Below are 17,386 nucleotides of genomic sequence, written 5' to 3'. Positions count from 1 at the left end.
CATCGAGCCTTGGGTTTTTCAGGTTTGGCTTATTTCACTTAGCAAGACATTCACCAGCTTCATCTATTTACCTGAAAATGACATAATTTCATTCTTCTTTAAGGCTGAGTAATATTTCATTGTTTTTATGTACCACATTTTCTTTATCTATTCATCTGTTGAAGGGCATCTAGGCTGATTACATAGTTTAGCTATTATAAATTAAGCTGCTATTGATATTGATGGGGCTGTATCACTGTGTATGCTTATTTTAAGTCTTTTAGGTATGAACCGAAGAGTGGGATAGCTGGGTCAAATGATGATTCCATTCCAAGTTATCTGAGGAATCTCCATTTTACTTTCCATAGTGGATGTCCCAATTTGCAGCCCCACCAGCAATGTATGAGTGTACCTTTTCCCCCACATCCTCACCAACACTTATTGTTGCTTATATTCTTGAAATTGCCATTCTGACTGGAGTGAGATGAAATCTTAGAGTAAGTTTTGATTTGCATATCTCTAATTGCTAGAGATGATGAACATTTTTTCATATGTTTGTTGATTGAATATATTTCTTCTTATGTAAAGTATCTGTTCAGTTCATTACCCCATTTATTGATTGGGTTATTTGGTTGTTTTTTTTTATTTAAGTTTTTTTAGTTCTTTATATATCCTGGAGATTAGTGCTCTATCTTAGGTGAGTGTGGTCAAGATGTTCTCCCCTTCTGTAGACTCTCTCTTCACCATATTGATTGTTTCCTTTGCTGAGAAGAACATTTTCAGTTTAAATCTATCCCATTTATTGATTCGTGATTTTATTTCTTGCATTTTAGGAGTCTGGTTAAGGAAGTCAGTTCCTAAGCTCACATGGTGAAGATCTGCTCCTACTTTTTCTTCTGTTAGGTATAGTGTCTCTGTTCTAGTGCCTAAGTCTTTGATCTACTCTGAATTGAGTTTTGTGCAGGTGAGAGATAGAAGTTTAATTTAATTTTGCTATAGATAGATTTCCAATTTTCTCAGTTATTTTTTTCTGCAATGTAGATTTTTGCTACCTTTGTCTAGTATGAGATAATTGTATTTATGTGGGTTTGTCTCTGTGTCTTCTATTATATACCATTATCTACAATTCTATTTTGATGCCAATACTATGTCATTTTTTTTACTATAGCACTGTAGTACAGTTTAAAGTCTGGTATTGTGATGCTTTCTCCTTCACTTTTCTTGCTATGAATAGCTTTGGGTATTTAGGCTTATATGTTCTATTCTTATGTTGTTTTCTTTTTTTTTTAAATATTTATTTTTTAGTTTTCGGCGGACACAACATCTTTGTTGGTATGTGGTGCTGAGGATCGAACCTGAGCCGCGCGCATGCCAGGCGAGCGCGCTACCGCTTGAGCCACATCCCCGGCCTCTTATGTTGTTTTCACTTGAATTTTTTCTTTACTTTTAATATATTTGAGCATTTAAGTTTTTATTCATAGTTAGATTTTTTAAAAAATCAACCATAAATTAGGTGTGGTGGTGTATGTGCATAACCCCAGTGGCTCAGGAGGCTGAGGCAGTAGGATCACAAGTCCAAAGGTAGCCTCAGCAATTTAGAGAGCCCTAACCAACCCTGTCTCAAAAGAAAAACAAAAAGGGAATGAGGATGTAACTCAATGGTTCAATACCAATAATAATAATAATAATAATAATAATAATAATACTGTCTACCTTCAATTTATGATAATCCTTTCTTAGATTGTCTTTAGAAAGATTTATTGCCTTGCGAGGTATGGTGGCACATGACCTGTAATTGTACTGACACAGGAGCTGAGGCAGGAGGATATCAAGTTCTAGGCCAGCCTAAGCAACAAAGCAAGACCCTGTCTCAAAAGAAAAAGTAAAAATTGCTAAAAGTGCTAGAAATGTAGCTCAGTGGTAGAGCGCTCTGGGTTAAATTCCTAGTACCACCCCCCCCCCAAAAAAAAACCCTCACTTTTAATAAATAAGTCTTTAATCTATTGAAGTTATTTTGTTATAAGCATGCAGTTCATTTTTTCCCATATGATTTTCCAAATGAATGAACACCATTAGTGAATATTCCATAATTTCTCTTACTGTATGTGCAAAACCACCTCCGTCTGTACATTATGTGCTCAGATGACTTTGTACCTTTGGGCTGCTATAACAAACTATTTCTCACAGTTCCAGAGACTGGAAAACTCCAAGATCAAGGAGTCAGCAAATTTGATGTCTGATGAGGGCTTTCACTTTGTCGACTTTATTTTCTAGCTATATCCTCATAAAGCAACATAGCTCTCTGGATCACAAATCCTGTGACCAAATTATTCCCAAAAGACTTCACCTTTTAATGCTATCTCCTTGGAATTAAGCTTCAAAGTTTAAATTTTTAGCTATATGCAAACATTCAAACCATAGCAGCAGATATGTGTGAATATATTTTTATACATTATAGTTTATGCTAATGGTAGTACTACACCATCTTAATTAATACACTCAGTAATTATTGGTTTCTAGAGGAGCAGTACTCCCACTGTGTTATTTCCACTCCAACTGTCATGGAAATTTTTGTTCTTTGCATGTCAATATACATCAAAGAGCCAGCTTATTAATGTCTAGGAGAAAATAGTCTGAATGTTGAGAGAGCCAGTGTTCTATGACTCATTACAAATTTGAAGCACATTTCTAAAATGTACCCAATATATGTAAATTCTCTTTCTAGAGAGATATTTCACAAATAAAATTCTTTACTAATAGATCAAAATTGGGGGCACCATATTTAGTAGTAAATAACTATTTAATGGTATGGGGAATATTTAAATTTTAATATTATGAAGCACTATATAATTTACTCCTTTTTAATGCTTACATAGAAATTGATACGGGAGAAAGTTATATAAAATTGAATAAAGCCAGGCAAAGTGGTAAACACCTGTAATCCCAGCAATTTTAGAGGCTGAGGCAGGAGGATCTCAAGCTTGAGGCCAGTCTCAGCAACCTAGAGGGGTCCTCAGCAATTTAGTGAGACCCAGGCTCAAAACTAAAAATTTTAAAGAAGGGTTGGGGATGTTGCTCAGTGAGAAGTGCCCCTGTTTTCAATCCCTAGGATGGATGGAAGGAAGGAAGGAAGGAAGGAAGGAAGGAAGGAAGGAAGGAAGGAAGGAAGGAAGGAAGGGAAATTGTGTAGAAATGCATTGTCTGGAGCTGCGGATAAACCATTGCTTTGAACCATGTAACCCTGAAGAGTGAGATGCCTCTCCTGGGATATTTTCTGCATTAGGGTACTGAGAGAAACACCATTTGCAGGTGACTCCTGTTGATAAGGGAAATTCCATGCTTATCATGGAATTTACTAGTTCAACAACCTTGAATTCAAATCCCAGCTGCCTAGAAGTAAAAGTGATGGGCATAAACTGATAAGTCCCATCTAAGCTGTTTTACTATCAACTTCTCCTGTTTACCTCATGAAGCCTTTTCAGAGTGAATCCCTTTGATGTTTAAAACCTATATAGTATACACAGGAGCCCACCAGGGCTGATTCACCCTCTGAGTCCCACTTATGGAGTCTTTAATTGAGTCTTTGTCTTAATTTCAAATAATTTCTTATTTTCCCAATCTGCTCACCGCCTCCATTAGAACTGTTCACTCAGAGCAGATTGTGGTGATAATACATCCATTATTTTTCTGGGTTGATATTTAGTAATCTATCTTCTATTATGCATGCAGATAGGATTATTTTACATCCCAATTTAATTTGATTTTATCTTTTTACATGTATTCATTAATTCATTACATTTTTAAAATATTTTTTTTTCTTTTTTAGTTGTAGATGGACAGCATGCCTTTGTTTTAATTGTTTTTATTTTTATGTGGTGCCGAGGATCGAACCCTGTGCCTCACGTATGCTAGGCAAGGGCTCTGCCACTGAGCTACATACAGCCCCAGCCCCTAATTCATGACATATTTTTTATTAAAACACTTTTAAAGCAGCATTACATATTTGTAAAGGAAAATATTACTTTTTGTGTTTTCATATTCTTCTACCTTCTAAATTCTTAGAGATTTTTCTTTAATATTCCAGATTCGCTGGTTAACCTTGAAATTCATCATTCAGAGATTTAAGCTCAAATACTTGAAAAATGTTTATGCACTTAACACTTCCATTTAAGAACCTGTCAGCATTTATCCAGTTACACCTCTGATAAATATTTTATCAAAGTTTAGTCAAATCTCAATCTTGCATAGTTAGTTTCTTGGGAAGATAACCATGTTATATTAGACTATAATGTTAGATTAGGCCCTTAAGGGATGACAACATATTTGTGTATTTGTAGAGAGAAGCTAAAAATATTCTGTACTGCTGGACTATATAGTCATGAATAAAATCATGATCAATAAATGATAAATATATAAGAAGGACCAAAGAGCCTCACAAGGAACTAAAATTTTAAAAGTTTACAATGACCCAAACAATACCTGACCTTCATCATGCTGGTGACAGTGATAATACAGTATGTTCTAGGTCAGATGGAGAGAGTACAGGCAGTTTTATCTGCATTTGTTCTCCTTAGTTATCTGCATAAGTTATTCTCAGTTTTTTGATGTTTATTCATCTTTGCCTTAGCTCAAAGAGATATTCTTTTACTTTAAGTTCAAGTAATAAGGAAAATCAACCACTGACTGATATTTGGGCTGATATTCCAGTTAATTTTACAAGGACTGGCATACAGCTCCAGTATCTACTCCTGTAGCTACAGGAAAAACATTTTCACAATTGTGATCAGAACTATAATTTGAAGGTCAAGGGTGAAGATGATTTGGGTCTCTGCAAAACTAAGGTGTCCTTTACCTGAGGTTGCTAGTACTTCCCAAAATAGGATCAAGGGATATTTACCACTGTAAACTCAAGCATAGCTAAGGAAAATATTTTGTTTTTACATTCTCAATAGTTTTTCATTCTCTGATCCAATGTATGAAAATACATATTTATGGATTATTTTATCCATATGAAAAGAATACTGTGTTTGAATTTTGTGTTGAAGGTATTTCTACCAGAAAAAAAAAAATTTATGTTAGCCAAGGTGAAAAATGTTCCAGAGACTCAGGTCACCATCTGACATTATTTTCCTTTATTATTCTTTAAGTATTCTGCCTTAGTTGTATGTGATTACATCAATCATCCGACATGAAATTCAATCCTAAAACATTTCAACACCTTAAAGATAACTTTCATTTCCTGTTTTCTTATCTGTTTCTAGAGGTTAATATATATCAGACTTTCAATTTCATCATAAAGGAGCAGTGATACAAATTTTCCTAAATTATACTTTATGGCAATAAACTACCCACAAGATAATTTAAATGCAATTTGTTCTGCAGAAAGTGTCTTCTTTAAAAATGTTAATTGATCTCAGTGTACTGACATTAATTTAAAAACACAATGCAATCTAATCAAGGCTGAGAAGACCCTGCTTATATTGTCCCTGAGATATGATTATCTCCCAGTAGCACAATGATCTCTAATGAAAATCAAAAGTCATAAGACTTAGTAACAGAATGAATCTTCAGCTAGAAATAAAAATTGTAAAATAGAGAAAACAGGACTGATTAGCCCTTTCAGTGGGGGACAGAAGCACATGACAAAAACTATAGGTGTCAATGGAGACTATCATGGCAATTATCTACACATTTGGAAAATGCCTGTTTGTACTTTACAATGAACTGATATGTACTTTATTTAATTTAGTACAGCTGTCAGAAGTATATTGAATACATTAAGAAATTTACTGTTATTTTAACAATATAACAATTACTCAAAAAGATTTAGTTCTGAGATTATTTCAGATTAACATTTTTGTGAGAGAAATATCATTATATATATAATATTGGAATGTCTTTTGACATTTTTGAAATCTCCCAAATATAATTTTTAATTATTGGCATTTCTGTTGTGACTAAAGCAATATAAAATGCATGATGCCTTAGAGCAGATATTATCATTTCAGAATTTATTAATAATTAGAATAAGCCCAAACTAATCACAACTTCTACTAATTATTCTTAGTTAGAATTATTGCCTATTTGACATGTGAATACAAAAAAATAAGAAGTATTAAGAGATGTGCTGAAAACCATATATATATATATATATATATATATATATATATATATATATTATATATATTTTATATTCATAATATCTTATATATATACAAATAAATATATATTCATACTATCTTTTAGTATTTAGACACCAGAGCAAATACATTTTTGAGGTCAAAGACTGGAAAAGAGATATGCAAGGAGGTAAATTATGCAAAAACAAAGCAAACTATAATAGGTATACTGGTAGTTTTTTTACCCAGTGTATAATTCAATGTAAAAATGTGATGAAAAAGGGACATTTAAAAATGAACATGTTACAAAAATTGAATTTCAGCTGCAGTCAGACCAGAGATTAATAATAGTTGAAACTATATTTAAATCTGCAAGCAGAGTACATTTAGAAACAGCACTAATAATAGAAGAGATGGTCTTTATCAAGGGAGATATAAGTAGATCAAAAGGAAATTCATATTCTGGAAAGGCAGAAGACCAGACATACAAATAAAGCATGAATTTACACAGAAAAGAGTCAGGTACCTAACTATCAAGACAATATTACAACATACAACCCAGGTCCATCAATTTAAAAAATATGATGCGTCATTTACTTACACTTTGTCTAAACAGGATTAATACAGATGCTGACTTTAAACTTAATCTACCCATCCCTATTCCTCAACTACCTTCCCTTCCTTAACATACACACAGATAAGACAAATACTTTTTAAAATTTGAAATAAAATGAGTACTTCTCAGTGTTTAGCATACAGTAAGTATCAAATAATATCTTCTGTTTGGGAGACTATCATAACAATTGAATGTGGGTGGAGAAAGTGAAAGGAAACATCAATACTTAGCTATAGAGTTCTTCCATTTCCCTTAGCTATACCATCAATAGCTCTTGCAAAACAGGAGCTGAGTTCTTCACTGGAAGCCAAGGAATAGTTTCACTCATTGTGTGTTTTTAAATGATATTCAATAATTCCGAAAATTAAATAGCAATTGATTTTTTACTATAATTTTCCGTTTGTCACTTAATTACCAAGAGATTGCTTTCATCAGCTATTGATAACAATTATTGTTAATGCAATACTTTCATACATAGAGTGATTCACATTCTAAGTGATGAGGCACCTAACTAGTAAGTAGATGATTAATTATGTTGATCTCTACTATAAAAACGACATAATACATGCAATTATAATTCCACTCATTATGAATTGTTTAAAGTATATGCTTTATATTCTTACTTTAAAGCTATTAATTTACTACCAAACAAACCTACCAAAATTCACATATTAAGAATATGAAATCAGGTATTGAATTTCCCAGGTGCTATAAAAATATTTATTCCTATTATAAATAATAGAAAATGCAGGCAGGCATATTAGTTTTCAGTCGCTACACACTAAGTTCACTTGATGAACTTGGAGGTTTAAACAACACTAATTTATCTCACAGTCTCTGTGGGCTGAGAGTCTGATCACAGTTTGTGTTTTCTGCTCAGAGATTTACGGGGCTGATACTGGGTGTAGCCTGACTTTGTGAAGACACTGGGGAAGAAGTCAAGTTCATATCAAAAATTAGTTTATGGCAGTTGCAAGACTGAAGCCCCTGTTTCCTTGCTGATTTCCAGCTTGGTCTCAGCTCCTAGAGGCTGGTGACATTTCTTGTCATGTTGCTGGCCCCCTTGCTAAAGGCCAGCATTAGAGAATCTTGCTGTCATTGGCCCATCTAAATCCTTTGATCTCTTTCATTAGAAAGCCGGGTTAATCTCAAAGGTTCTCATAGTTAGGTTAGGCACCCTGAGAATAATTTCTTCATCTTAATATCAAACTAGCAAACTTAAATATATCACAAAACCCCTCACAGCAATACCAAAATTGTTATTTTTAATATATATATATATATATATATATATATATATATATATATATATATATATATAGCTGATGAACCTTTATTTTCTTTATTCATTATTTATATGTGGTGCTGAGAATTGAACCCCTGTGTCTCATGCATGCTAGACAAGTGCTTTACCACTGAACCACAACCCCAGCCCCTAAATTGGTGTTTTAATAACTTGAAGAAAGTGTTTAATGAAAGAGGATTGATTCCTTGAGTGGACGTTTCAGAATTCTACCTCATCCAAGAAATTGTTGGATAGTAAAGTTAAAAAGGTCTAAACACATAGGTAAGCAAAGGGAAAGCATTCTTCCCTGTCCACTAACAGGGCACAGAAAACCTTTACAGTGACCTAACTTCACATAGAAATTGAAAAACAATATGAAATCATGAATTTCAGCTTTAACAGAGGTTTAAAAGACTTTGTTACCTCTTTAACCAAACTCACAGAAAAATTATTTCAAAAATAGATGACTAAATAATTTTGGAAAAAGGCTAACATATAATGCTGTGAATGCTTCTTATAAGATCACACTGAGGCTTCCTTTCAAAAAACTGTCCACCACTCTTAACTATAGTATAAATGACTCTTGATATGCCAAATCATCATTATTTCTTAGACATTCTACACTCAGTAATGTCTGCTCCATTGTGGATTATAGTCTAAAGCAGAACTTCATATGTTGTTTAGGAGGATCCAACAGTAACTTGCATATATCTCTATACTGAAGTTCATTTCATTATATTTTTGGCTAACCTTACATGAATTCTCCAAACTCCACTTTGTCAAGAAGGGATTTGGAGTCATCTGGAAGTAATAGATACCTGTCACACCGCCTGCCTCAGGGTGATGATTCAGTAAAATATACTTAAAATAGTAGAATAAATGCATATATGTCAATTAGAATAAAATGTTATATTTCCCCTACATGCCATGATTTCATTTTCCAATTTTATTGAAGTATATCCGAGAAATAAAAATTTTATATATTCAGGTGTACAATAAGATCTGTAGACACACATAGACATTGTAAAACGATTACTATAACCACTCTAACAAATCCATCACCTCACAAAATTGTACGTACTTTTTATGTTGAGAACACTTACGGTCAAATTTCTAAGTAAATTTGAAGTACCCAAATACAGTGTTATTAACTAAAGTCACCATGCCATACACCTTCTGGATGAAGCTTTGTATCTTGATAAATGACTCCATGTTTACCCCAACCTCCAACCACTGGTAACCATGATCCTACTTTTTATAATGTTATAAGTCCACAATTTTTAGATTATACTTATATGAGATTTAGATTATACTTATATGAGATCATGCATTATTTGTCTCTTTGTGTCTGGCTTATATCACTTAGCATAATGTTCTCCGGATTCATCCAAGTTGTAGCAAAAGGCAAAATTTCCATCTTTATCAAAGCTGAATTATATTCTGGTGTGTGCATATGTGTGTGTGTGCGTGTGTGCGTGTGTGTGTTTGTGTAAATAACATTGACTTTATCCATTCATTCATGGACAGAAACTTAATTTGTTTCTATAACTTGGGTTATGTGAATAATGCTGCAATTAACCTGCAAATACAAACATCTCCTCAGGATAGTGATATTATTTCCTTTGCATGGAATTGTTGAATCATTTGGTACTTTTAGTTTCAGATTTTTTTCCATACTATTTTCCACGATGATATTTCAATTTATATTTAAATAACAGTTTCAAAGTGTTATTTTTTTCTCCACATCCTCACTAGCATTTGCTGACTATTGTCTTTGAGGTTATGGCCAACAGTATGGGACACTATCTCGCTGTAATTTGTAGTTTCTTGATGTTTAGTGGTGCTGAGCTTTTTTTCAGTTCTTGACTATTTTATGACCTATTTTGGGAAATATTTATTAAGATCTGTAACCCATTTTTTTTAGTCTGGTTGCTTTTATTTGCTGTTGAGTTATTTGAATTCTTACATTGCCAACAGATTTTCATCACATTTTTTATTTTAATGCCAAGTTTAAGTAAAAGTCAACTTAGTATCATAAGAGCTTTAATATTTTTCTTAATGCATTGGAAAAATTATTTGGATATCAAAATATCATTTCACCACCCACAAAAACATTCAAATTTGCCTGCTACATATAGTTGTAAATACCTGTAATTCTAGCCATTGCTGAAGAGAAGGCAGGAGGATCACAAGTTCTAGCCTCAGCAATTTAGTGAGGCCCCATACAACTTAGTGAGACTTTCTCTCAAAATAAAATAAGATAAAAATTAAAAGGATCTGGGGATGTACTTCAGTGGTTAAGCTCCCTGGGTCATTCCCTGGTACCAAAAAAAAAAAAAAAAACATTAAATTTCATTGACCATAGTATTTGCCAATTTGATATGCTTTAATAAAATATTACTTTCAGAGGCAAATAAATAATGTATTTTGTAGGTACAAGAACATAGTTATTTTGGATCATTAATTATATTTACCTTCTAAAAATAGCATCTAGAAAGTGAAATAATGAGCTAAGCCTAGAAGGGCAAATTTCAATGTTCAGACTAATAAACATACAAGTAGGGAAAAATGAGACTACTTTTAGATCTTTTAAAAGGCAGAATTTTGAAGGCATTGTATTTTGTTGAAATGTTGAATGTCATCCAATGCTATATGAATAACTGTTTACAATCAACAAATTTCCTCAGTAAACTATATGGAGTATTATTTATTCAAGTTAAAGTCACATAAAGAATGATAACTGTGCTTCTAACCAAAATGCTGTGAACCATTTCATGAAGAATGCAAATTACACTTGTTTCAGACATAATGTTGTCAGGAAGGAACAGCCTACTTCAGATTTTTAATATTCCTAACAATTTTTAAGAATAAAGCAAAATGTTCTATTTCAACATATAATGTGAAATATTTATTAAATACAAAGTAATCATATTTAACCCACTCATAAAAAAATCAAAGTAAATTATTGTATTTTCTAACTAGCCCAACAAATAGAAAGCTAAAGATTTCTGAAATTCTCTTGCTAATAAATTTTGAGGTAAAAAAATACATAAATAATCTAACATTAAGAATAGTTGTTAACATCTAAAAGTTACTTATATTTGCTCAATTACTTAACTAATAAGGTCTTAGTAATTTTCTTTCTTCAATTTGCATGAAATGAACTCATTTAATAATCATCATAGAAAGTTTTGAGTTCTATGTGCTTAAGGTGTTTAATTTTTCATATTTATCTCAATTGATTCTGCTAACAGTGAAAACTGACCTTGTATTGTATTTTGTAAATGAACTTTGTTATCTGTTGATATATACACAAGTATGACATTTATACATACACACACACACACACACACACACATATGCACAAATTACATGTAGAAGTAATCTCTGTCCCTCTCTCTTTTTTCTTTCTCTCTCTCTCCCCCACCCTCTCTCTCTTTCTTCATTTCTTTTTCTTTTTTTTAATCTCTTTTCCTCTGCTTTCTTGGAGTGGAAAACTGCATTGTATTCTGTTTATTTCATTTTCTAAATTTATAATGAATTGATTACTCAACAAATACTTTCCCAGTTATCTAAAATCTTCTCTCAATATATGCATGTCCTACTCCTTGCCAACTTCATCCTCTTGGAAACATCCTTCACACATCTTTCTGCCCAAATCCAACAATAATGTAGTCCCCTGTTTCAGGGCACTCATCCTGAGGTCTCCCTTCATCACTAATGTTACAATTTCATTGATTTCTTTCTGGTATAATCTGATCCCTAGATCCAGTCACTTCCTCTTTCTTGGCTGTGCAGTATATTTTGAAATGAGGTATTGTGACATCCTTGGCGTTGCTCTTTATGCTCAGCATTATTTTGTTATTGGGATATTTTTTCTTCATATGGATTTTAGAATTACTTTTTCTAGATTTGCAAAGAATGTCATGGATATTTGGGTGGGGATTGCATTGAATGTCTGTATCACTTTGGGCAATATGTCCATTTTAGCAATATTAATACTGCATATACAGGAACATTGAACATCTTTAATTTCTTCCTTCAGTGTTTTGTAATTTTCATTGTAGAGGTCTTTGACATCCTTGGTTAGGTTTCTTCCTATTCATTTGTTTGCTTGCTTGCTTTAGTTTTGTTTTTGAGACTTTTATAAATGGAACTGATTTGCTGATTTTTTTTTTTACTGAACATGCTCCTTCTTGGCAGATAAAAAAGTTGTTGCTTTGTGTGTTGATTTTGTATCTTGTTACTTTGATGAATTAAGTTTTCTGATGGAGTTTTTAGTGTGGTCTAGGTATAGGATCACAAGTAGGGATCATTTGACTTCTTACTTTCCTACCTGTATCCCTTGTATTTGTTTCTGTTGTTGCTGTCGTCTTATTGCTTTCTATTTTCTTATCTTCCTTCTTGTTTCTTATTAATGACATCTGGGTGAATTCATTGAGCTTATCTTTCAAGGTCATTAATTGGTTCTTGGCAACCATTCTGCTTCTCAACCTAACCATGGAGTACTTTATAATAATCTTGTATGGGTATATCATTCCATTAGCTAGCAAGCTGGATTTTCTTAAGGTTATCCTTTTTTGATGTTGTTATTTTCAGTACTGAGTGCTAGAATGGAACTTACGGGTGCTATAAAACTAAGTATATTCCCAGCCACCACCCCCTTTTTTTTAAGACATGTTTTCACCAAATGTTGAGGCCAAGGCTAGCCTTGAAAATCTAATCCTCCTGCCTCGGTCTCCTGAACAGTTTAAGTTGGAATTACAGGAATACATCACTATGCCTGGCTGCATTGTGTTTCTTTTAACTGCATAACAATTTCTGCTTTTGAGCTTATATTTCTCATGAAATGAAAGGGATTTGGGTTGTTAAGGTATAACTGGTTAAAAGTCAAACCCCAGGACCTCATTTTTGTTATTCTTGCTAACTGTAGAGAGTATTTCTAGAGTTTAAGCTTACTTTGCTTTGAAACTTCAATAGTAAATAGTAAAAGCACTCAATAGACAAGATCCTGGAGTGATACGAGAAACATACTTAAAGAAATCATGAAGTAGGAGAAAAATCTGCTTTTGGATTCCTTCTGGCATTTCAAGAGTTCTATTTCTGTTTCTATTCTTCAATAAATCCTATTCTTCCACTCAAAAAAATGAGGTTTATAATTTTAACAGTATTTTAATGTTGGATATTTTGTTGATAAATTAGTGATTAGAACAGTAAATTAAATATAAAGTTAGTTGTATCTATGAGGGAAACAGTTCATGGTGATTCATGAGAGATGCTGTTCATTATTCATTAATTGTAGTTAATATGATTGACAATTCAAAGCTCAAGGAATACCCATATAAACTATTGGTAATATAGAGGTAGAAAGTACATGGAACATAAAAACAGTTTTTCATCTGCAAGGAAAAAATTGAAGATCACAGGAAGGTTTTCATTATAAAAATTTCTGATACTACTTTATTTGAAATGTATCTATATACATATTTTCCAATAAAAAATAAATGTATACTTGGATGAAAAATCTGTGTAGATTCATGCAGTATCCTTTATTCCAGCCAAAATTCAATAAAAAGGAAACTTGCCTGGTAGATTTTTGAATGCATGAAATAATATTCCTTTGCTTTAAATCACACGAGGAAGAAAAATGAAGAACATAAGCTAAAATATTAGGAGAAAATGACATGTAAAGAGCATGGTATCAATTCTAAAATAAATGGCTACATGTTTTATGTAAATTTTATTTAATAAATATGTAAATAAGAAAGAATTCTTAGTAAAGAGAAAAAAATCCATATAGACTGCAAAACTTTACCTGTGAATATTTAGGGCAGGTGGAAATTAAAACTGTAATAAACCCCTTGTTGTATAAAAGATGAAATAAAATAATTTAACAAATTAAAATTTATTAAGTAAACTTTAAGGAATACTTTTTAAGGAGATAGTATTTTAATTTAAAACAGACTACTTCTCTTAAATGATTATATATATGATTATATTTGATTTTATTTTTAATTACTTATCTGTGCACATAGATATAAAATAGAAACCAACTCATTAAGATGAAAGAATAAGCGTGTCAAGATATTCAAGACATACAAACTTTAATGATAAAAAAGACATTAAAAAGTATTCAAAGAATATTTTTAAAATGGGCTAAAATAAGGTTTGATAAAAAAACATTAGCCTATTAAAATCAGCTACATAAGAAAAGGATGGTTTTTGATAAAGTAATCACTTCTGAAAATGAACAAAGCACATACTAAAAGTACTCATAGAATATAAAGATATAAAAGTAAAAGCTGAGTATGACAATGTATAAACAATTTGGGGGAAATATAATTTTTTCATTTATCTTTTAAAATGATTTATTAAGGACAATGAAGAGGAAGAAAACTACAGAAGGTTTTAGTACATACATTTCTACATTTGTGTATTTGAGCACCTCAATTAAAGGAATCATTATTATACATTATTACAGTTTTTATTAATCTTTTTATAATAGTATATATTGTATTATATTATACAACAAGAATATTAGAATGGATAAAAGAAAATAGTAAGTTAATTTTCAAAAACTAATTCAAAATAAAGGTTAGTACTAATACAACCATGTACACCTCTATTTTTCCTCTTTCCTTCCATCCCCACCCTTCAGTCTTTCCTTCTTCCCTGTCTTGTTTTTTCATCTCTCCCTCTCAGTCTCTCTCTCCCTCCTTCCCTCTCTTTCTTTCTTTCTGTCTCTTTTTCTCCCTGCTTTCCTTCATTATTTCTTCCTTAATTGTAAAAAGATATTTAAAGTGTTAAAACTCCTAGAGCATATGTGTCGCTTAGATTCTAAGGAAATATTGAAGAGCAAAATAACCCCTGATGTTAGTGGGGAAAATAAGTATTCCTGCAAACAAAAGATCCCTCTGTATCTACATAGAAGAGAGACACAGAAACAATTTGTTACTGTGTAAGTATTAACAAGTTTGTAATCAAAAAAACATGGAAATAAATAAAAATAAAGGGTAGAGAGAATATCACAAAAAGTCAGGAGAACAGAAGAAAAAACAGCTAAGACCTGTCTGTATTCTTAAATGACAAAGCAACTGTATCTTCTGACAATCTCCTGGATTAGGGACCCCTGAGATACTTCTGGTGACATATATATTTTTTTAATCTAGAGATATCTTTCTTGGTCAGTGTCAGATTCACTAGGTCTTCAAGGAACACTCCAAGAAAATGGAGAAAAAGAAAAATGACCTCATCAATTTACAAAGGAAAAACATAGTTTTTATAAAAGAAAAATGTTTTTCATTCATCCTTATAGCATCTCCAGTGGAAAATTAAATATTGTTTAGTGTAAGCACACCCTTCAGACTTCATTGTTTCTAGTCTTTCATTGGCTTTTGTCTATTTCAGAGTTATGCTGTAGAAATCCAATGGCAAAACAAATGCAAATATTCTGTCCTGTAAAGAAACTCACTGTTTCCCAAATTGAAACAAAAAGGGCAAGGGGATGGGGGAGAAAAGTTAAAAAGAAACAGTTGGCAGGCATTTGCATATTTATTTTAATAGACTTGATCTATAAATGAATGCTCTTTTCATTCTCCTTTAAACCTGGTACAAACACCTGCTTTATTCCCACACTAATAATGTATTAAATAAAACTTTTAATACTTTGAAGTCATAGGCTTATCCTTATTAAAAAATTGAAATCATATGTTTAGTAGCAAAAAACACTTTGAAAATGAATTTAGTTGAAATTATTTATATGTACACAAGTATATATATATATATATATATATATATATATATATATATATATATATATTTTTTTTTTTAACTAAAAAAGGAAAAATCAATGATAAACAAGACTGGTTCTTCACCTCAAGTGTTCTAACCAAGTGTGTGTGTGTGTGTGTGTGTGTGTGTGTGTGTGTATGTGTGTATATATACACACAGGTATATATAAGTGTGTGTGTGTGTGTGTGTGTGTATAACAAGTAGGTTCATGTGTCTCGGTTAAGAAGGTTGTTTTCATATTTCCAATCTGTTTCCTTTGGTTTGGATTCTTCCTGAGGCTGGCTAATTTTATGGTCTCAAGAAACAAATGAACACAACCTGCTGCTTCCTGCTGGTGTTCAGTGTGAGACATTCTGAAGTACTGGATGAGTATATTAGGGTTCTCTAGAAGAACAGAATCAACAGGAAGTATAGTTATAAAAAAGGGACTTATTAGATTGGCGTACACATCAAGAAGTTGTATAGTACACAATGGCTGTCTGCAGGCTGGAGAACCACAGTAGGGGTTTCCTGAAAGGAGGCAGAGAGGTAGGCTGGGGAGGGTCCCATTAGAAATACACTAATTCCTTCCAAGGACAGCACCCCCCATGACTTCACCACTACCTTCCACTAGGCCCCACCTCTTAAATGTACTACCACAGTGGGGACCAAGCTTCCAGCACATGAACCCCTAGGGGACATAAGCAGACCATATTTGAATCTTGACAATCTCAAGCTCATTTCTTCCTGCCTGACTTCATCCATTCCTGTAAGGAGGGAGATGGGAGAAGAGGCTGCCTCTCTAAGATGAAGTGCAGGAGAGACTCCTTGGAGCCCTTCTGTGCCATCAGTCCATCTCCAGCCCCATCTTAACCGCAAGGGCCAGGAAGCCAGAGGGGACAATGCCTAAGGGCCACTCTCTGGCCTGGCACCTGCTTTGTGATACCATGGCCAGTCTGGTCTGGTCCTGCCGTATCATGTGAAATCCAGCTCCTTGGCTTCAACCAGGTCCTCAGACAACAGCACCCAGGGGCCTCCATGGTTAGGAAAGCACCACCAGTAGCTGAGCTCAGGACAGAGGGATCAAACCAGTCTCAGGCTGAAGGCTTCTGGAAACTCCCTACAGAATCACTAGCAAAGTCCCCCTTAGCAGAGTGAAACACTCAGAATATGATATCCTCAGGCAATCACAGTAGCAAGCAAGAACCAGTTCAAGAAGAATTTAGTTTGCATCTGCTGCTGCTTTCTTATCCTTGTAACTTTGATTCCATCCAGGCCTCTTGCCTATGGGATGATGCTACCTAGGTTTAGGGAGGGTCTCCACTTCAATTCACTATCCCACATGCCAATCATTTCTAAGTATACGCTCATTTACACACCCAGAGTCCTATTAATCTTCTGCATCTCTTAATCCAATCAAATTGACAAATTAACCATTACAAGGTGATAATCTAATATTCATCTTATTTTATGTCAGGTATTATATCAGGGTAATTATGTGAAACATTTAGATAACAGTAAGTTAAACTACTAAGAGGAAAGAAACTTAAAATACCATATAAAAATAACTGAAATTTTAAAAGTTGTTCTATTTATTTTGTCAAGTTAGAATTGTTT

This window comes from Marmota flaviventris, chromosome 4 (genome assembly GCF_047511675.1).
Source record: "Marmota flaviventris isolate mMarFla1 chromosome 4, mMarFla1.hap1, whole genome shotgun sequence".
NCBI classification, from domain to species: domain Eukaryota; kingdom Metazoa; phylum Chordata; class Mammalia; order Rodentia; family Sciuridae; genus Marmota; species Marmota flaviventris.
The sequence above is the reverse complement of the archived record's forward strand: the minus strand, read 5'-3'. Positions refer to the sequence as shown.